Raw genomic sequence first — 20907 nt, 5'->3', positions numbered from 1 at the left:
ACTGGTGTCTGACGCTCACAGGGAAATATAGAGGAATTACGTTAGTGGCAGAACTGAAAACAAGAGTGGCTGCTGTGTCTGGTCACAGGTGCACGAGTCCTGGAGGCCCCATGTGAATATGACCTCTCTAGGAGTGTTGGAAGGGCCAACAAACATGAATTGTATCATGCCTTAAACTTATGGGTAAGGAAAATAATGATTCAGGGTGGTGCCAAATCCTTACTGCTAATGTGAGGTGAATTTTTGAGTGGGTAAAGGTTGCCCCTAAGGTGACCTGCTTACTTTGCAGGATGCCTGGGAGTTGTGATTTGGCAATCCCCCTTATACTGAAAGAGTAGAATGGTCTGAACCATACAAACTGGAGAAGCTGAGACAAGACCTGGGAGCTAACTAATTCCCCGAACAGGGGACTGACTGGTCAGACCTCACAAAATTGCCAACAATATTATTACCCGTGAAACTGTTGGACCTGGAGTTGGTGACCTTAGCCACCTCTCTGAAACTTAGTAGTTCTGTAACTGCAGTATAATGCCAACTGCTTGTTTGTGGTTGAGAAATAAAGATACATGCAGCACATGCACACACACAGTTGTATTGAGGTACAGCATACATACAGTGCCCAAATCTTAATTTACTGATAAATGACATGGTAGGATGATGATGGTGCAACAAGGAATTATATTCTCTTGATAGAAAAAATAAGCTGGTAGATGTTATATTATAGCAGTTAATAGCATATAGAAACAAATGTCTCTATTTTAAAACATTAGAGGAAAAATGCCTGTTCTGCATTTTAAAAAAATATTTATTTATTTGGTTTTGCCAGCTCTTAGTTGCGGCAGGTGGACTCCTTAGTTGCGGCATGCATGTGGGATCTAGTTCCCTGACCAGGGATTGAATCCGGGCCCCCTGCATTGGGAGTGCAGAGTCTTAACCAGTGCACCACCAGGGAAGTCCCTGCATTTTTTTTTTTTTTTTTTTTTTGCGGTACGCGGGCCTCTCACAGTTGTGGCCTCTCCTGTTGCGGAGCACAGGCTCTGGATGCGTAGGCTCAGTGGCCATGGCTCACGGGCCCAGCCGCTCCGTGGCATGTGGGATCTTTCCGGACCGGGGCACAAACCCGTGTCCCCTGCATCGGCAGGCGGACTCTCAACCACTGCGCCACCGGGGAACCCCAGTCCCTGCATTTTTTTAAACAAAAATATATTTCTTTTGACATTGCATAAGCTTAGGACCTAAAAGCAATAGAAGCTGCATCAAGCCCTATCTGCCATGGGCTACAGAGCTAATGTGTGTTTCTTTTCCATCTGTGACTGATTAGGAACACTCAGTGACTCTTAAAAATAAGGTGGGGGGTGGTCAGGGGCCACGACAAGTCCTTGTATATTCCTAGTCTGTTTATACTCATTTTGCACACATTATCATTAGTCCTTAAACTATGCTGTAGGTGATGTTTTATTTTTATTGTATTACCTTGAGGTAAACATACATGCAGTAGAGCACACAGAACCTAAGTGTGCTATTGAATAAAGTTTTACAAGTATATGCTGCCCATAGAAATACCATCAGGGTCAAGGTATAGAACCACTCAGAAGGCTCTCTCATGCCTTTTCTCAGTATATACTGGACCCATCCATGACCACTATTCTGAATTCATCACCATAGGTTAGTTTTGCTTATTGGTGAATTTCATATGAATCGAATCATACAGTATATACTCTTTTATACTTCTTTCACTCATCATATCTGTGAGTTTCGTCCTTGTTGCATGTTGCAATTATTTGTTATTCTTTATAGCTGGGTAGTACTTCCTACATATATGTATACATGTACCACAGTTTATTTGTATGTTCTCCTATTGATGGGAATTTGAGTTGCTTTCAGGTTTTTGCTGTTATGATAATGGTGCTATGAACATTCTTGAACATGTCTTATGGTGGACATAGGCCCTCATATCACTTGGATAAGTACCTAGGAGTGGAATCGCTGCATCATAAGGCTCATGGGTGTTTCACTTTAGTAAATACTGCCAAATAGTTTTCCAAAGTGGTTATATAAATTTGCAGCCACTTTCAGTTGCTCCACATCCTCACCAACATTGATGTTGCCAATCTTTCATTTCAGCTAATCTGATGAATGTGTAGTGGCACCTCATTATGATTTTCATTTGCATTTAGAATAAAGATATTGAGCAGCTTTTCTTATGCATATTGGCCATTTGAATATTCTCTTTCGTGAAATGGCCACTTAGGTCCTTTGCCCATTTTTCTATTCCATTGTCTGCCTTTTTTTCTTACTCATTTGTATGTTCTTTATATATTCTGTATGCAGGTTCTATTTTTTTCTCCCAATCTGTAACTTGTCTCTTCACACTCTTAACATTGTTTTTTCATAAACAAACCTTCTTAATTTTAATGAAATTCTGTTTTTTTAAATTTTAAATGTCTTTGAGGTGTAAGTTATATACTGTACACATCACCCTTTTTAGTGTACAGTTCTGAGTTTTGACAAATGCCTGACATGTAACCTCCCCTGCAGTCAGGATGTAGAACTGTTCCATCACTGTCAGCCATCCTTCATGCCTCTTTATAGTCAACACCTCACCCACCTTCAGCCTTTGGCAACTACTGATCTCTGTCCCTATAGTTTGCCTATTCTAGAATGTCATATAAATGTAACCATTATAGTATGCACTCTTTTGAGTCTGGCTTTTTTTGCTTAGCAGAATGCCTTTGAAATCCATCTGCATTATTGTGTATGTCAATAGTTTGGTCGTTTTTATTGCTGTGTAGTATTCCATGATATGGGTTTATCACAATTTATCCATTCACCAGTTGTCTTCAGTTTTTGGCAATTAGTGGTACTTTGCTTATGGTGGGAGTAGGCTTCAGGCTTTCCCTGTGAACCTGAGCCCAAGAGTGAGACTTGCTCCTCTTGCACCTTCCGCTGCAATAGGTTCTTACTAGCCACTTGCTAGCCTGGCTGGGGAAAAGGCATTCTGCTTTCTTGGTTCAGCCTCAGTCTCGGGCAGGACCTATGTCCCTGGGTCTTGGGGCCAGGACCTACTCAGTAGCTGTGCCCTCCTCCCCAGGGCAGATGAACTCCAAACTCGCCTTGGGTCTTGCTTGTTCCTGTGAGGGAGAGAGCTTGCTGCTTCTTCCCCAGGAGAGGAGGATTTCTTTGTTCCCTTTCCCCAGCTGTAAAGGGTCTACACTTGCGCCCTGGTGGGTTTGCTGCTCTGCATCCCTCCCCACCCATAGCGCCTTTTGTTCAGTAGGGTTTTGTTCCTCTGTCGCTGATTTGCACACCCATAGGGGACTTCCTCTGCTCGCCTACCCTGACCTCCATCTTTCTTAGGAGCATTCTGTGAAGTTTGTAGAGAAAAGCCTGTGAAGGAGTGTAAATTCCCCTTATGTCTATAGCTTCCATGGGTTCAATACAGAAGCTAACACTCTGCCACAGCAACAAATTGTTAAAGTGTAACTGGAATCATCACAGAGTTTTACCTGCAATCTTCTTATCCCTTCTAGGTTGGCCTTGTCTTTCCCAGGGGCTCTGCCTCAGATAAGCCAGTTCTCACATTGCCTCTCTTCCTGAAGACATCTACCTTTCTTTAAATCTCAGGCTAGTTTATTGCCCCATGACCTCTTCTACGATGGGTTCAAGAAAAGTTTTGATGTTGTAGGCTATTCAGCTTTTTCTTGTGGTTAAAGTCGGAGCAACATTTTCCTGCTTTCTGGAAGGTCCTAATGAAATACTATTTATCAATCTTTTATGTGCTCTATTTAAGAAATCATTGGCTAGTGGCATGGGGTCATTTTCAGATTTTTCTGCCTAACAAAGCTCCTGCCAGAGGTTTGGGCTCCACCCAAAACAGTGAGGTGGAACAGCAATAAATGGGAACCTGAAGGTGGAAGAGAATTAGCTAAAGGAAAATGTGTATGGGGAATTTTCCAGGAACAGTCCAGACAAGAAAACTGATAGGAGGGCAAGAGTCAGCATTAAGCACCTGCTTGGTTTACTGGAGAGTGTCAGTCACCAGTCCAATGAGAACTCTGCTTCTGTCCTTTACCTCTCCTCCCCCTTTCCCTCCCACTCCTGGACTCTGATGGTCTAAGCATGTAGGGAATGAAAGGAAATGTTATCTTCTGAATAAAGAGGGAAGAGTTGCTTAATCTCTTAGAACTAACAATTTAATTTTGAATCAAGACTGTATTTTGTGACTTAAAGTGACTGTAGGACCCTCTGTAATCCAAGAGTGAGCCATGGGTTCTGCTTAGTTTTCATCTAGTGACAGGAGAAGCATCTGAATGGGGGACAGAAATAAGGCAGTGTTTTGATTATTTCCCATACATCATGCTGCCCAACATACCAGGTGTATTCTGTGGAGAGCCCCCAACATCTCACGCATTTGAATAGATGCTTTATAGGCATTTTCTGATATTACCTTCAATGACAAATCCAAGTTAAGATGTGTAAGCGGTGCTGTAGAGCACTCACCCATGAAATCAGGGGCTGGGGTCAGTGGAGGCTACGTAATATGGAGTCTCCTCAGAGACACATGGTCACAATATGGTGAACAACTATCTCTGAACTTTTGGAGTTGCAGCCTCCAAAGAGTAAATGTGGGCAGAGAGTGGAGAAATTGGAACATAAAGTAAATTGTGGTAAAATGGATTCTATTTTCCACAGAGACAGTGTTATCGTTGGAGTTTGTGTTCCTGATCAAGGACTGAGACTCAGTAAATTATAGCTCGGACCAAAAATATATCATAAAAGAAAAGGGGTAACTCTATCAATTTGGTAGTAATTAAAAATATTAAATTATGCTCATTTTTTTTTAACCTGGAAAGAAGCTTGGAGATTTATCCCTAGTCTTCATTTTACAAGTCTGAATGGTGAAGTCCTGAAAGATAAAGTGACCCGCCTTAAGGTTAACCCCAGCTCATTTGATTTGAAATTTCGTTTTATCACTGCCCTGCACAGCTTTGCATACAAGAATCTTACAAAATAATAGAAGACAGTTATTATACTGTGAGCCCCAATGTTCTATAAAATAGACTCACAGAATGTGAAAAATATTACTTCATTGTATCATAAATTTGACCTTTCTAAAACCAACATGCTAGCTATAATAAACATTAGTTAAACATTTAACCATAATTTTGTTCTTAGTCTTGGAATTTAAAAGGGCTTGTGGGGGATGATTTAGATGATTTGTGTCTTTAAGAAAAGAGTTAAAGGAATTTTGAAATAATGAGTTCTCTGTCTCTGTTTTATTTTGGTTTTCCATCAGTAACAGCTGCTGTAGCAAGTAGAGGCTTTTAGGCCTTTCACAAGAGGGCTGAGATGAAAGTGGGAAAGTAGAGCTCTTATTCTCCTGCTCCCACAAAACCTGCTCTTTGTTGCCCTAAATTTTCCTAGACTACCAGCCCCAGACCATCCTGGCACTAACCTAGACCACTCTGTTAGCTGTGCAATTGATTCCTTAATAACCTCGTCTGTCTACAGAATGGCTGCGGAGCCTCATTCCCAGATCGTCTCACAGTTGACTCTATGTCCATACTGGGTGGTCAAGTACTACTAAGGAAAAGTCATCTTATCTGGACTCTCAATGAAATGTCCACATGGGAATTCTTAGTCTTGTCCTTTGTTCACCAGTTCTTCCTATTCCCCTTATCACTGTTTCAAAGGATCACCCGTCCTTATAAGACTCTTACCTAACACCATACACCCTCCCCACCAGACTCCCAGGAGACAACCCATTTCCTACTTTATCAATAAGATGAAGTCATGGAGGTATGAAATCGACCCTTAATTCCTGCCTCGCCAGCCCTGTGTCTGTCTCCTGCTAGTCCCCTGCTTTCCTCCCGATGCAGGATGTGATGTCTTCTACACAGTCACATCCAGTCCTTCCCTCTGATGTTTGGGACTCTGACCCATCTAACCACTTTAGAAATTGGGTTCTACTGATTATCCCCTTTCCTTATTTTTTCTTTAATTTTACTCTGTGGGGTATTCCTCTCAGTCATCCTCTAGGACCTGGGCAGTCCCTATTCTCTACCCTTTTATTTGAAATCAACCTTTTGAAAGAATCATCTAGATTATATTTTTCTCCAGGACTTGTGACCTCTCCACTCCACCAAAATCCTCTCCTCTCTCTAAAGTGACCAGTGACCTCCATATTACCTAATCCAGTCAACGCTCTTCCTTCCTGATCCTAGTGGACCTCTCACACTGAAAAATCTATGTCCCCTATACAACTGCAAGCAGGAACCCCATCTTATTCATCTTGGTGTAACATACACCTCCTCCAACTCCTCTACCCCTCCAACACCTCCCCCGCATCAGATTTTTCAGTGATTGTAACACACTTGGTGCTGAGTAACTTTTGTTGAAGTATGTAATAAGGCTTAGGCATTTTTTTCTCTTCTTAACCTCTTGAGATAGTACTATTTTCACTACCTTCTTTCTACCTTATTTATGAGGGAATCTTGCTGTAGAAACAAGTATGTGGATGTGCAAAGTCATTAAGAAATGAAGTACAAGTCTTAATTGTCAACACTGAATATGCTGCAGAGTCACATGTGGCTTTAAAAAGAAAACCTAAGGTATATTTCGGGTATGAATCATGTTACCAGGCACTTAGTTTTCTTCTCGACTTCATCTTGTTTTTGTGTCCTTTTCCCCCATCTCTAGCTAATGAATGACCTAGCCAAGAAGACATAGTAGTTAGGGAAGTCAGATAATGATGGGGTAGAAGATACCTTTTTGAATAAATAGCATTTGAACACCCTTTCCACACTTTGATCATTTTCATGGCATCAACTCCTCCCCAAATCTCCCTTCTCCACAGATTTCAGCCTCCTTTGCTGCTGGAGAACAGACTTAGACTTAGGTTTTACAAATCGGATGGTGTATGGTACTTTAATTTAAAATATAGTTTTTGAGTTACAATTCCAGTGATAATGAATAACCGATACCACCATAAACAACTATAAAACATGAACAAAATATTATTTTAAAAAATGTTTGCAGGCATTGGACAGCCAGTGACTGGATAAGATCCTTGAAATAAAACTTTGAAGGTGAGCCCTATGTTTGCTCTGGATTTCTTCCTGACATCCTGTGTTTTTTCTTTTTTTTTTTTGCCCATGCTACACGGCTTTCGGGATCTTAGTTCCCCAATCAGGGACTGAACCTGGGTCCTCGGCAGTGAAAGCGTGGAGTCCTAACCACTGGACTGCCAGGAAATTCCCCTGACATCATGTTTTAATATAACGTGGAGAGAGAAATAACCCAAGCAGAAAATTATAATCTTGATAGGTGAAGGAAGCAGATATTGGAGTTTGGGCTACAAAGGCACCTGAGATTTGGAGGATAGGGTACCAGAGATGAAGGTACAGCAGATAAAGAGCCTCCAAAATGCCTACAAAAATATCTCATGGGTCCTTTGCCAAATTATAAGCTCTGAATGTAGAGAATGAGATGCCAAAAGGCCAAGAGAGAAAATCTACTGGAAGGCTGAGAACTGCATAGAAATTTCAGAGGTCACACAGTTTTGGGGAGGTGTAGATATTTGAGTCCTAGCCCAGCTCATGTGGAGAAACCCTGGTGAACACTCTAGACGTTCAGCTGAAACTCCAGGACGGTCATACCTTAAGGGTATGGGCTGCACTCGAGGATTATGGACAAAACTGAAACAGACCTACCATTAAAAAAGTAAAAATAAATCATTAACACAATCCAGGAGATTTTGTGGCAATTTAACTACCTTTCAGATTAAAGACTCAACTCAACTCTCTATTTTTTAGAGAAAAATAATATAACTTAGAGCTTCTACGATATATCCTTGACAATGTTCAGCCCCAGATAAAAATTACCAAATAGTCCAAGAAACAGGAAAAAATGACTGATTATAAAGGAATAAAACAGTCTCAGAAATGAACTAGATATTGCAGTTAAAAGGTAAGGACTACAAAATAATTATGACAAATGTGTTAAAGAAAATGGAAGAAAAGATGAAAAAATGGATGAAAATATGGAATATTTCAGTAGAGAATTAGAATATATTAGAATTAGAATATATAAAAATGAATCAAATGGACATTCTAGAGATGTAAAATATAATACCTGAATTTAAGACTCATTGGATGAGCCTTAAGAGCAGACTAGACATTATGAGAAGGCAGAATTAATGAACTTGTAGATCAATAGAAGATTTTCAAAATGAAGTACATAAAGAGAAAAATAATAAATGAAAAGCAGAATAGAGAACATAAGAGAGATATGAAACATAGTAAAAAGGTTTAATATGCAGGTAATTGAAGTCCCAGAAAGAGGAGAGAGAGAATGAGATAGAGACAGTATTGAAGAAATAACATCCAAGAGCTTACCAAATTTGATGAATGACATTAATCTGTATTTTCAAGAAACTCAGCAAACTCCTAAGATGGATAAATACAAAGAAAAGTATTCCGAGGCACATATAATGAAACTACTGAGATGAAAAGTAAAGAGAAACACAGTTATATGAAGAGACAGATATAGCATGGAGAGCCATCTTGCTGGTGTGATCTCAAGCAAATACAGCATGTTCTGGGGTCATTGGTGATGGCAGCAACTTCCTGATTGTGCCAGAGCCAGTATGACCTTTGCCAGAACAGCTCTGTGATGTGTGGTTCTAGATGTTATTCCTGGAAGCTTAGTCTAGAGCTTGCTTCTCAGACCCTTCCAAAGACTGTGAACTTTCTAAACCCTTTAATTCTTTCCTTCTTAAACTAACTAGGGTGGATTCTCTATTGCACAGCTAATAAATTGACACAGATGATGTCTGGGCCTTGCTGTGCTATTCTAACATGCCTGTGTGCTGACTGCAGGTTAAGATGAGCAGGAGTTGGAACCAATAATGGCCCATTACTTACCTGGTCAAGCTGGAATTGATGCTCTAGGCACACGGGACCCTATATAGGATCCACCTCAAAAGGAGAGGTAACCACAAAAAACTTACCCATCAGTCACATGGCCTGAAGGACTAGATGCAGGGGAGAGGTTGCTTTTACCACATGATAACAATCTTTCAATGTCCATAGTGTTATTTACTTCTATTTATATTTCTGGCATCATCTCAGGGGTGTTTTCTTTGGTAATGAAGAGATAATGCAAGTTTCTTCTTGGGAATTAATGATCCTCACATATGCTTCCTGGATCAAAAAAGAAAAAAATGCAATTAGAAAAACTTGGATATTTAGTTTACCACAGGAACTGGCAAGGATTCAGTGGTTTCTGCCAATTTAGAGCATTTGTTCATGAATATCTTGGTGTGGTTAACTGTGCCATGCACCATCCGCACAATCAGTGTTATTGATGAATCTCGTGTGGTGCTGGATGGGCCCAGGGGCCCTATAGTCTCTGCAGTTGGACACATTCACAGAGAAGTTCTCTGTGGTTAACCTTAGATATAGTATCAGCAGAATCAAGAGACCTTTGAGGAATCATAGGCATTGATACTAGAGTGATTTTTGCTCACAGAGGCAGATGGCATTTTCTCTATACAGCTATATTATGCTATCTGTGGCTCTTGGCAGGTAGCTAATTGAAATTGCACAGGGCTTAGGGACTTGATGAATCTATGTATTTGTTCCAAGTAATATATTCAAAGTAGCCCTACTCTTAAAATGTCTTAGTTTTAAAAAACATATCTGTCAGCATTGGGGTCTATTTATAAAGTCTAAAAGAGACTGTACTTTTTAATGTTCTTTGCAACAAGAGCCTTATATTTCAGTGGCAAGTCATAACAATTCCCAAGATGTCTTTCAAATGAGGATACTTCATGTGACATATATTGTATGGGATATTTGTATTTTACAGTGACTTTGTTCAGTATAACTTCAGGAAATCATAATTTCAAGGACTGGGTAATTTAAGAGAAGAAGCCACAGCTTGGAGTTGGAAAGCCAGTATTTTAAAAATTTTTTACTAAAAATGAATGCATATCTACTAAAAAAAAATGTGTGCCTCAATTAACAGAATACAGAATCCAGAAATAGGCCCACATATCCATGGTCAATTGATTTTTTTTTAACATCTTTATTGGAGTATAACTGTTTTACAGTAGTGTGTTAGTTTCTTCTTTACAACAAAGTGAATCAGTTATACATATACGTGTGTTCCCATATCTCTTCTCTCTTGCGTCACCCTCCTTCCCACCCTCCCTATCCCACCCCTCTAGTTGGTCACAGAGCACAGAGGTGATCTCCCTGTGCTATGCGGCAGCTTCCCACTACCTATCTAATTTACATTTGGTAGTGTATATATGTCCCTGCCACTCTCTCACTCTGTCACAGTTTACTCTTCCCCATACCCATATCCTCAAGTCCATGCTCTAGTAGGTCTGTGTTTTATTCCCGTCCTACCACTAATCTCTTCATGACATTTTTTTTTTCTTAGAGTCCATATATATGTGTTAGCATACAGTATTTGTTTTTCTCCTTCTGACTTACTTCACTCTGTATGACAGACTCCAGGTCTATCCACCTCATTACAAAGAACTCAGTTTCATTTCTTTTTATGGCTGAGTAATATTCCATTGTATATCTGTGCCACATCTTCTTTATCCATTCATCTGTTGATGGACACATTAGGTTGCTTCCGTGTCCTGGCTATCGTAAATAGAGCTGCAATGAACGTTTTGGTACATGTCTCTTTTTGAATTATGGTTTTCTCAGGGTATATGCCCAGTAGTGGGATTGCTGGGTCGTGTGGTAGTTCTATCTGTAGTTTTTTAAGGAACCCCCATACTGTTCTCCATAGTGGCTGTATCAATTTACATTCCCACCAGCAGTGCAAGAGGGTTCCCTTTTCTCCACACTCTCTCCAGCATTTATTGTTTCTAGAGTTTTTGATGATGGCCAGTCTGACCAGTGTGAGATGATATCTCATTGTAGTTTTGATTTGCATTTCTCTAATGATTAATGATGTTGAGCATTCTTTCATGTGTTTGTTGGCAATCTGTATATCTTCTTTGGAGAAATGTCTATTTAGTTCTTCATCAATTGATTTAAAACAAAGATACAATGTCAGTTTTATGGAGAAAGGGTAGTTTTATGTACAAATGGTGTGGGAACCATTGAATATTCAGATGCAAAAATAAATGAATCTTGATACATACCTTGTGACCTATACAAAAATTAACTCAAAATGGATCACTGACCTAAGTGTAAAACTGAAAACTACAAAACACAGGGAAAGACAACATAGGAGAAAATCTCTACGACCTTGGGTTGGGCAAAGATTTCTTAAACACGACACCAAAAGCACTACCCCTAAAAGAAAAAAAAAAAGACCACTTAGATTTTCTCAAAATTAAGAATTCCATGGGCTTCCCTGGCGGTGCAGTGATTGAGAATCCGCCTGCCGATGCAGGGGACACGGATTCGTGCCCCGGTCCGGGAAGATCCCACATGCCGCGGAGCGGCTGAGCCCGTGAGCCATGGCCACTGAGCCTGCGCGTCCGGAGCCTGTGCTCCGCAACAGGAGAGGCCACAACAGTGAGAGGCCCGCGTACCACAAAAAAAAAAAAAAAAAAAATTAAGAATTCCTGCTCATAGAAAGACACTGTGAAGACAAAAAAAGGCAGGCCTCCCAGTAGGAGAAGATATTTGCAGATCACGTATCTGATGAAGGATTTGTATTTGAATTTATAAAGAATTATCAGGATTTACAAAGTGTTTTGTTTACTTAATGATAAGTAAACAAACAACTCAATTAAAAAGGAGTAAAATATTTGAACAATCACAAAACAAGTTATATGGCAAATAAGACATGAAAGTATGCTCAATATTATTAGTCATTAGAGAAAAGCAAATTAAAACCATCATGGGGGCTTCCCTGGTGGTGCAGTGGTTGAGAATCCGCCTGCCGATGCAGGGGACAAGGGTTCGTGCCCCGGTCCGGGAAGATCTCACATGCCACGGAGCAGCTGGGCCTGTGAGCCATGGCCACTGAGCCTGCGCATCCGGAGCCTGTGCTCCGCAACGGGAGAGGCCACAACAGTGAGAGGCCCGCGTACCGCAAAAAATAAAATAAAAAAACCATCATGAGATATAAGTATATACCTATTAGACAGTCTAAAATAAAAAATCTGACCATACCAAATATTGCCAAAAATGTGGAACAACTTTAATTCTCATACATTCCTGGTGGGACTAGAAACTGATAGTCACTTTGCAAAACATTATTGCAATTTTCTTTTTTTGGAAATGCATCAAATGAGTTTATTGACGCTTCTAAGAAGCCCAAGAAGACCTATTTTGAATAGGTTTCTAAATACAGAATTTTTTATAAGTATTGATCCAGACCTTTCATGATATATATTACAGAGAGACAAGATTTCCTACTCTTTTTTTTTCTGTTGTTCTTTTTTTTTTATTCAAACAGAAAGTCACAAAAATTATAATCATCTTCATCACTTCACTCAGTCCCATGTCATTAACTTTTTTAATCTTGTTCTTTTGTTAGCGCTTTTATGAATTCATCAGTTTTCCATTAGAGTTCTGAAAATACTTATTCATTCAGTTCAGCAGTATAGTCAGTTACCAGAAACCTGTACTTGTCAGAGTCTTTTCCATGATTCCTTGAAGATGAAACTCTTTTATAGGAACATTTTTGCAAAAGCATCAGAGTACACCCAAAACTGTCTGTAAATGACAAAAGACAAAATGACCATGGGTAAAGATTTGATGAAAGTTCATAATAATGCAATTGACAAGGAAATTTAGTTATTTCTGAGATACCCATTTTAAAGTAATAACTAGAATTATGACTTATAACATTATACCAGAACATATAAGATTTTTAGAAATTTCATGTAATGTCTGAAACATTTATATTAATATATTTCCATACAAATAACCCAAAGAAAGTTTAGTATTAGTTGTTTTATGTTTGTTTGTTTGTTTTTTTATATTGCAGGTTCTTATTAGTCATCAGTTTTATACACATCAGTGTATACATATCAATCCCAATCGCCCAGTGCAGCACACCACCATCCCCACCCCACCGTGGTTTTCCCCCCTTGGTGTCCATACGTTTGTTCTGTACATTTGTGTCTCAACTTCTGCCCTGCAAACTGGTTCATCTGTACAATTTTTCTAGGTTCCACATACATGCATTAATAGGCGATAATTGTTTTTCTCTTTCTGACTTCACTCTGTATGACAGTCTCTAGATCCATCCACATCTCAACAAATGACTCAATTTAGTTCCTTTTTATGGCTGAGTAATATTCCATTGTATATATGTACCACATCTTCTTTATCCATTTGTCTGTCAATGGGCATTTAGGTTGTTTCCATGACCTGGCTATTGTAAATAGTGCTGCAGTGAACGTTGGGGTGCATGTGTCTTTTTGAATTATGGTTTTCTCTGGGTATATGCCCAGTAGTGAGATTGCTGGATCATATGGTAATTCTATTTTTAGTTTTTTAAGGAACCTCCATATTGTTCTCCATAGTGGCTGGATAAATTTACATTCCCACCAACAGTGCAAGAGGGTTCCCTTTTCTCCACACCCTCTTCAGCATTTGTTGTTTGTAGATTTTCTGTTGATGGCCATTTTGACTGTTGTGAGGTAAAACCTCACTGTAGTTTTGATTTGCATTTCTCTAATAATTACTGATGTTGAGCAGCTTTTCATGTGCTTCCTGGACATTTGTATGTCTTCTTTGGAGAAATGTCTATTTATGTCTTCTGCCCATTTTTAAATTGGGTTGTTTCTTTAATATTGAGCTGCATGAGCTGTTTATATATTTTGGAGATTAATCCTTTGTCCGTTGATTCATTTGCAAATATTTCCTCCCATTCTGAGGGTTGTCTTTTCATTTTGCTTATGGTTTCCATTACTGTGAAAAAGCTTTAAGTTTCATTAGGTCCCGTTTGTTTATTTTTGTTTTTATTTCCATTACTCTAAGAGGTGGATTAAAAAACATCTTGCTGTGATTTAAGTCAAAGAGTGTTCTTCCTATGTTTTCCTCTAAGAGTTTTATAATGTCAGGTCTTAACATTCAGGTCTTGAATCCATTTTGAGTTTATTTTTGTGTATGGTGTTAGGGAGTGTTCTAATTTCATTCTTTTACATGTAGCTGTCCAGTTTTCCCAGCACCACTTATTGAAGAGACTGTCTTTTCTCCATTGTATATCTTTGCCTCCTTTGTCATAGATTACTTGATCATAGGTGCATGGGTTTATCTCTGGGCTTTCTATCTTGTTCCATTGATCTATATTTCTGTTTTTTTGCCAGTACCATATTGTCTTGATGACTGAAGCTTTGTAGTATAGTCTGAAGTCAGAGAGTCTGATTCCTCCAGCTCCGTTTTATTCCCTCAAGACTGCTTTGGCTGTTCGGGGTCTTTTGTGTCTCCATACAAATTTTAAGATGATTTGTTTCACTTCTGTAAAAAATGCCATTGGTATTTTGATAGGGATTGCATTGAATCTGCAAATTGCTTTGGGTAGTATAGTCATTTTCACAATATTGATTCTTCCAATTCAACAACATGGTATATCTCTCCATCTGTTGGTATCATCTTTAATTTCTTTCATCAGTGTCTTATAGTTTTTGGCATACAGGTCTTTTGTCTCCCTAGGTAGGTTTATTGCTAAGTATTTTATTCTTTTTGTTACAATGGTAAATGGGAGTGTTTCCATAATTTCTTTCAGATTTTTCATCATTAGTGTATAGGAATGCAAGAGGTTTCTGTGCATTAATTTTGTATCCTGCAACTTTACCAAATTCATTGATTAGCTCTAGTAGTTTTCTGGTGGCATTTTTAGGACTCTCTATGTATAGTGTCATGTCATCAGCAAACAGTGGCAGTTTTACTTCTTCTTTTCTACTTTGTATTCCTTTTTCTTCTCTGATTGCCATGGCTAGGTCTTCCAAAACTATGTTGAATAATAATGGTGAGAGTGGACATCCTTGTCTCGTTCCTGATCTTAGAGGAAATGCTTTCAGTTTTTCACCATTGAGAATGATGTTTGCTGTGTGTTTGTTGTATATGGCCTTTATTATGTTGAGGTAGTTTCCCTCTATGCCTACTTTCTGGAGAGTTCTTACCATAAATGGTGTTGAATTTTGTCAAAAGCTTTTTCTGCATCTATTGAGATGATCATACGGTTTTTATTCTTCAATTTGTTAATATGGTGTATCATATTGATTGATTTGCATATATTGAAGATTCCTTGCATCCCTCGGGTAAATTCCACTTGATCATGGTGTATGATCCTTTTAATGTGTTGTTGGATTCTGTTTGCTAGTATTTTGTTCAGGATTTTTGCATCTATGTTCATCAGTGATATTGGTCTGTAATTTTTTATTTTTTTGGTATCTTTTTCTGGTTTTGGAATCAGGGTGATGGTGGCCTCATAGAATGAGTTTGGGAGTGTTCCTTTCTCTGCAATATTTTGGAAGAGTTTGAGAAGGATGGGTGTTAGCTCTTCTCTAAATGTTTGATAGAATTCACCTGTGAACCTATCTGGTCCTGGACTTTTGTTTTTTGGAAGATTTTTCATCACAGTTTCAATTTCATTACTTGTGATTGGTCTGTTCATATTTTCTGTTTCTTCCTGGTTCAGTCTTGGAAGGTTATACCTTTCCAAGAATTTGTCCGTTTCTTCCAGGTTGTCCATTTTATTGGCATAGTGTTGCTTGTAATAACAAGTCTCTTAGGATGCTTTGTATTTCTGCAGTGTCTGTTGTAACTTCTCCTTTTTCGTTTCTAATTTTATTGATTTGAGTACTCTCCCTATTTTTCTTGATGTGTCTGGTTAATGGTTTATCAATTTTGTTTATCTTCCCAAAGAAACAGCTTTTAGGTTTTTTGATCTTTGCTATTGTTTTCCTTGTTTCTATTTCATTTATTTCTGCTCTGATCTTTATGTTTTCTTTCCTTCTTCTAACTTTGGGTTTTGTTTGCTCTTCATCTCTAGTTCCTTTAGGTGTAAGGTTAGATTGTTTACTTGAGATTTTTCTTGTTTCTTGAGGTAGGCTTGTATAGCTATAAACTTCCCTCCTAGAATTGCTTTTACTGCATCCCATAGGTTTTGGATCCTCTTGTTTTCATTGTCATTTGTCTGTAGGTATTTTTTAGTTTCCTCTTTGATTTCTTCAGTGATCTCTTGGTTATTTAGTAATGTATTGTTTAGCCTCCATATGTTTGTGTTTTTTACGGTTTTTTCCTTGTAATTCACTTCTAATCTCATAGCGTTGTGGTTAGAAAAGATGCTTGATATGATTTCAGTTTTCTTAAATTTACTGAGACTTGACTTGTGACCCAAGATGTGATCTATCCTGGAGAATGTTCCATGCACACTTGAGAAGAAAGTGTAATCTGCTGTTTTTAGATGGAATGTCCTATAAATATCAATTAAATCTATCTGGTCTGTTGTGTCATTTAAAGCTTCTGTTTCCTTATTTATTTTCATTTTGGATGATCTGTCCATTGGTGTAAGTGAGGTGTTACAGTTCCCCACTATTATTGTGTTACTGTCGATTTCTTCTTTTATAGCTCTTAGCATTTGCCTTACGTATTGAGGTGCTCCTATGTTGGGTGCATATATATTTATAATTGTTATATCTTCTTTTTGGATTGATCACTTGTTCATTATGTAGTGTCCTTCCTTGTCTCTTGCAACATTCTTTATTTTAAAGTCTATTTTATCTGATATGAGTATAGCTACTCCAGCTTTCTTTTGATTTCCATTTGCATGGAATATCTTTTTCTGTCCCCTCACTTTCACTCTGTATGTGTCCCTAGGTCTGAAGTGGTTGTCTGTAGACACCATATATATGGGTCTTGTTTTTGTATCCATTCAGCAAGCCTGTGTCTTTTGGTTGGAGCATTTAATCCAGTCACGTTTAAGGTAATTATCAATATGTATGTTCCTATGACCATTTTTTTAAATAGTTTTGTGTTTGTTTTTGTAGGTCCTTTTCTTCTGTTGTGTTTCCCACTTAGAGAAGTTCCTTTAGCATTTGTTGTAGAGCTGGTTTGGTGGTGCTGAATTGTCTTAGCTTTTGCTTGTCTGTAAAGCATTTGATTTCTCCATTGAATCTGAATGAGATCCCTGTGGGGTAGAGTAATCTTGGTTGTAGGTTCTTCCCTTTCATCACTTTAAGTATATCATGCCATCCCTTCTGGCTTGTAGAATTTCTGCTGAACAATCAGCTGTTAATCTTATGGGAGTTCCCTTGTATATTATTTTTCATTTTTCTCTTGCTGCTTTCAATAATTTTTCTTTGTCTTTAATTTTTGCCAATTTGATTACTATATGTCTTGGCATGTTTCTCCTTGGGTTTATCCTGTATGGGACTTGCTGTGCTTCCTGGACTTGGGTGGCTATTTCCTTTCCCATGTTAGGGAAGTTTTTGACTATAATCTCTTCAAATATTTTCTCATGCCCTTTCTCTGTCTCTTCTCCTTCTGGGACCCCTATAATGCGAATGTTGTTGCATTTAATGTTGTCCCAGATGTCTCTTAGGCTGTCTTCATTGCTTTTCATTCTTTTTTCTTTATTCTGTTCTGCACCAGTGAATTCCACCATTCTGTCTTCCAGGTCACTTATCCGTTCTTCTCCCTCAGTTATTATGCTATTGATTCCTTCTAGTGTAGTTTTCATTTCCGTTATTGTATTCATCTCTGTTTGTTTGTTCTTTAATTCTTCTAGGTCTTGTTAAACATTTCTTGCATCTTCTTGATCTTTGCCTCCATTCTTTTTCTGAGGTCCTAGATCATCTTCACAATCATTATTCTGAATTCTTTTTCTGGAAGGTTGCCTATCTCCACTTCATTTAGTTGTTTTCCTGGGGTTTTATCTTGTTCCTTCATCTGGTACATAGCCCTCTGCCTTTTCATCTTGTGTATCTTTCTGTGAATGTGATTTTTGTTCCACAGGCTGCAGGACTGTAGTTCTTCTTGCTTCTGTTGTCTGCACTCTGGCGGATGAGGCTATCTAAGAGTCTTGATGGGAGGGCCTGGTACTGGGTAGAACTGACTGTTGCTCTGGTGTGCAGAGCTCAGTAAAACTTTAATCCACTTGACTGTTGATGGGTGGGACTGGATTCCCTCCCTGTTGGTTATTTGGCCTGAGGCAACCCAACATTGGAGCTTACCTGGGCTCTTTGGTGGGGCTAATGACAGACTCTGGGAGGGCTCATGCCAAGGAGTACTTCCCAGAACTTCTGTTGCCAGTGTCCTGTCCCCATGGTGAACCACAGCTCCCCACCCCCGCCTCTGCAGGAGACCCTCCAACACTGGCAGGTAGGTCTGGTTTAGGGTCCCCTGTGATCACTGCTCCTTCCCCTGGGTCCCGATGTGCACACTACTTTGTGTGTGCCCTCCAACAGTGGAGTCTCTGTTTCCCCCAGTCCTGTCAAAGTCCTGCAGTCAATTCCCACTAGGCTTCAAAGTCTGATTCTCTAGGAATTCCTGCTCCCTTTGCCGGACCCCCGAGGTTGGGAAGCCTGATGTGGGGCTCAGAACCTTCACTCCAGTGGATGGCCTTCTGTGGTATAAGTGTTCTCCAGTCTGTGAGTCACCCACCCACCAGTTATGGGATTTGATTTTACTGTGATTGCCCCTCCTGCCATCTCATTGTGGCTTCTCCTTTGTCTTTGGATGTGGGGTATCTTTTTTAATGAGTTCCAGTGTCTTCCTGTTGATGATTGGCCAGCAGCTAGTTGTGATTCTGGTGTTCTCGCAAGAGGGAGTGAGAACACGTTCTTCTGCTCCGCCATCTTGGTTCCTCCCATCAAGAACTGCAATTTTTTATGTTAATAAACATACACATACCACATGAAGTAACTGTCCAATTTTAGATGTTTACTCATTAAAATGAAAACTTACGTTCACACAAAAACCTGTAAGTGAAAATGTATAGCAACCTTATTTGTAATTGCTAAAACTGGAAGAAACCCTAATGCCCTCAACCGGGGAAGGAATGAGCAAACTATGGTACTTCCATACAATGGATTATTACTTAGCACAAAAGGTAACAAACTACTGACACGTACAACAACACGGAGAAATCTCAAAGGTATTATCCTAAGTGAAAAATGCCAGACACAAAAGGCTACATACTATATGATTTCATTCGTAGGGTCTTCTTGCAAAGACAAAACTATAGGAACTGGGGAAGGAGGGACTTTCCCAGTCAGCTGGAGGAAGGGAGTGAGAATGCTTCATGACTGCCCTTCACGTTTATTTTCCAGAAATTGCAGAGTCTGGTCCACTTAGCCTCCCATGAACTAACACTTTCTCATACCTGCCATACCTGGCAGCATGCCGAACAGTGTAGTCTATTTTAGGTGGTTGATATCCAGCCAAAATTAAGAGGTCATTACTATGAAAGGAGAGGTGTATAAATAAGAGGGACAATTAGCAGACTATGGCTGTGAGTTACCAGCATGGGATTTGGGAGTCCCTGCCTCCCTAAGACTCTACCTCTGCTTCAGGCATTCTCACAGAGGGTCTCTATGGCCTGTTTTCTGTAAGAACAAACAAGGACCTTTGAGCTGCACAGCTCTCTTGGAGGGCTGAATCTATGACACTCTTTAGGGGAAATTTCAGGGCCAAAATGATTTGGTTAAATGGTAGCCATAGTCCTTAGCTTCCCTTATTTCCTGTTGGTGTGGCTACTTTTCCTCCTCTTCGTTCCTCTTCTACCTGCACTTGCTAAATGTTGACCAAATATATGTGGAATAAATAAGTGAAACTTTTCTTTGAAACTCATGGGTTAAAACATGTCAAATTACTGTTTCTGTGTGTCAGAAATGGCTAAATACCAGCACTTTTTTATGGCATAACCTAGTCTGTAGAGAAGTATAAGGTGTATTGGCTCCTTTTACGTTATATATAACATTATATTAACAGTGTGACTTTCTCTAGAGATCTGATTTTTACATATAACGCAATAGGTAAATGTGCTCTTTTGCCCCTCCCCACATTATTCTCACTGTGCTTACCTCCCATGTTACATTTATTACATCTGACGTAAGTGTTTGTTTATATGTCTATTGCCAGACTCTAAACATATGAAGAGAAGGGTCTGTTTTTATTCATCTTTGTATCATAATGCCTAACACCAGTTATAATCCATGATACTCAGTAAACACCAGTATTGTCTTCATATACCATTGAATAAGTTGTATTTGTATGAAATTTATTTCATTTTTTAAAAAGTGCTATAGGAAGAATCTTGTGTACTCATTTATGTTCTCTGATAATCTACTTGTATTTCAAATTGTTCACATATGGCTTTGATGTTCCTCATGGTTTAAGAAAGTTTGCATTTTAAAATAAATTCATGGTGTTAACTCATCTAAGTCTGTTTGAGGCCATCCCCATAGTTTTCATCACACCAGAGCTCATTCTGGTTTCTATATATACTTTTCTCCAACTAGAAACTCAGAAGGCAGATTTGCTTTTTGTAGTTTGCCCTTTCACCTTGGCTTTGTTTGACTGGGGAAACGTTAGGCAGTGAATGAGAGGATAATTGGGTAGAAAAACTCTAGTACTGATTCCTTGCTCTTAGCTCCAGATAACCTAGGATATCTTTTATCAAAGAATTTCAAGTTTAGGATTGACAGGTTAGAAACGGACAGATGAGGTCATCTTTTTGATGTGCCGTGTATTTTCACAGAACTCTCTGGGTGATAATAGAGAAATTAAATATACTAATTATTGATATATGTGGTATTTATGTACATTTCTACCTAGTGAAGCATTAGTGCTCTGAATACAATGACCGCTTAACACTTGTTACCAGGCCGATTCTAACCCAGTGAATTCCCATTAGAGTATTTGCACTGTAGACTACCTGAGAAAATCCCCATTTTATAAATGTCTAAAA

At 39.0% G+C, this 20907-nt stretch overlaps 1 protein-coding gene and 1 non-coding gene across 10 annotated transcripts in view; both read left to right on the top strand.

The window, feature by feature from the left end:
* The window catches only part of CCDC148 (coiled-coil domain containing 148), a 427998-nt gene that overhangs the window by 147817 nt on the left and 259274 nt on the right, over positions 1-20907 (top strand). The window lies entirely within an intron of this gene.
* On the top strand, positions 167-315 carry LOC131751742 (U12 minor spliceosomal RNA). Its single transcript, XR_009334302.1, has one exon. It is a non-coding gene; the product is annotated as a U12 minor spliceosomal RNA (small nuclear RNA).

This window comes from Kogia breviceps, chromosome 2, assembly GCF_026419965.1.
Source record: "Kogia breviceps isolate mKogBre1 chromosome 2, mKogBre1 haplotype 1, whole genome shotgun sequence".
Taxonomy (NCBI): domain Eukaryota; kingdom Metazoa; phylum Chordata; class Mammalia; order Artiodactyla; family Physeteridae; genus Kogia; species Kogia breviceps.
Note: the sequence above shows the minus strand (reverse complement) of the source record. Positions and strands in the feature narration are given on the sequence as shown.